The 2,052-nt window shown below is 45.7% G+C and overlaps 1 protein-coding gene across 1 annotated transcript in view; it reads right to left on the reverse strand.

The window, feature by feature from the left end:
* The window catches only part of Sntg2 (syntrophin gamma 2), a 115,283-nt gene that overhangs the window by 112,391 nt on the left and 840 nt on the right, over positions 1-2,052 (reverse strand). The window lies entirely within an intron of this gene.

Raw genomic sequence — 2,052 nt, forward strand, 5'->3', positions numbered from 1 at the left:
AGCTCAGAGACTACAGTTTGATCACCTGCACCACATGCCACACTAGCCCTGCCCCCAGGGTAGGCTGAGCCTCTGGAGTCCCAGCATAGCAGTGCCTGCCTATAATCCCAGCACTAGGGAGGCTGAAAGCAGGAGGATCACCATGAGTCTGAGCTGCGTGGTGAGACCCTGCAACAACCAAATACGCACACACACACACACACACACACACACGCACACACAAAATTAAAAATAAAAATAAACAAATAAAACTAAAATCTACAGATATCAGGGTGGAAAAACTTGCCACTCTACCCTTGTTCAGAAAACGACAATTTTAACACTTAATATCTTCAATTATCACTTTTTATTGTTGTTGCTTTGGGAGATAGGGTGTCGCTCTGTAACACAGGCTGGCTACAAAGTTGTCTCTTCTGCCGCAGACTCCTGAGTGCTGGGATTACAGGCATAAGCCTCTGTAGCAGCCGAGTGACCACTTTTCTAATCTGGCTCTTATGCAGACATTTGCTCTGCCTCACATCTCCTGGCAGAGTCAGGAAACTTCCTGATGTAAGACATATGACTTTGTCCCACAGCAAACGTTGTCAACATAAATAGAAACTCTACAACTGAGGGCAAAGATAGGTCAAAGGGAAAGAGCGTGTGACAAAATCACGACATGAAGGGCCGCTCATCAGGAGCTCACAGTTCATCTGGCACAATGAAACCTCCCCATAGACGATGAGCAACATCACTACTACTTGCACCTTGAAAGTGACCGGGTGTCCTCTGTTCTGTCCACGGGCCAGTGTATCCCGCATTCATACCCCTTACCCTGAGGAAGCCTGAATGCCATCAATACAACACAGTAGCAGGGTCAGAGGGAAAGGCAGGACATCGCACTGGTCCTGCTAACAGAGCCTTGGGACACACAGGGACAGAGCTCTGCTCCCTGACCTGACCTCAACACTACCTGGGGACAGAAATCTGCAAGGAGAGAGATCTGCAGACCCCAAAGCTGGCCAAATCTCCACAAAGCAAACAGGAAGACGTGATGACGAATGTGCTGTTTTTGATGTCAGAAAAAAAACCTATGACTGGAAATATAATGGATTCAGTAACATCTGTCTTTGTTTTGTCACCATTTTTCTAATTAGAAGCACTAAGTTCTCTTAACTGAAATTATTACATAACACTGCTAGTTCAATAATATGCACAGCTTTGATGAGAAAATCAGTAATTCCACAGGGTTTTCTATCCCTTGGCCATGCAGGGCTCCCTGCAAAAATGCACAATGCTATAAGCAACAGTCACACCAGGGCTAAACACATTCACGGCTGTCAGGTAAATGCGCAAATGCAAGACTTATATTCATTCTAAATACTATGAATCCGTATCTTACCATGTATGCATCAGGACTGAACACAGCATTACTCACAACCACAAGGCCCTGGATCCAGCTCTTAGCTTGCTCTGTGCTGCAGCTGAAAGATGGCCCCTGGGCACCCACCAGCATATGCCCCCATAAGCATAGTTCCTTTGGGCTCTTTCGTATCCTCCTGATCCTTTTGTGTGTACATCTGTGGTAGTGGGATCGAATCCATGGGCAGTCCATCATTAGCCTACATCCCCAGCCAATTTCATTTTGAAACAAGGTCTAAGTTGCCCAGGCTGGTCCTGAACTTGCCATCCTCGGGGCTCAGCCTCCTGAGGAGCTCGGATTTCAGGCATGTTTGGCTTATCAAAGGTCTCCTTTTTTCCTACCTTTTTGGTACCAGGGAGCAAACTCAGGACCTCACACTGGCCAGGCAGACACTTACACCCTTGAGCCACCTCCCTGGCCCAGCTAAGGTTCTTATTATGAAAGTGCAAAACAGAACCTGCAGCGTGCCACACTAGCACCTGAAGGTAATCCACAGGTAGCTCAATTGATAGATTTCCTTTTAACCTGAGTTGCTACCAAAACTCAACTGAATCAAAATATAAAGTGTAATACATCCAATTCTTCCAGTGTAATTACAATGATTATAAATGAAACTTGTTGCAAGAATTCTTTTCCCAAAATTAATAGCA

Source organism: Octodon degus, unplaced genomic scaffold (genome assembly GCF_000260255.1).
Source record: "Octodon degus isolate 3935 unplaced genomic scaffold, OctDeg1.0 scaffold00204, whole genome shotgun sequence".
Taxonomy (NCBI): domain Eukaryota; kingdom Metazoa; phylum Chordata; class Mammalia; order Rodentia; family Octodontidae; genus Octodon; species Octodon degus.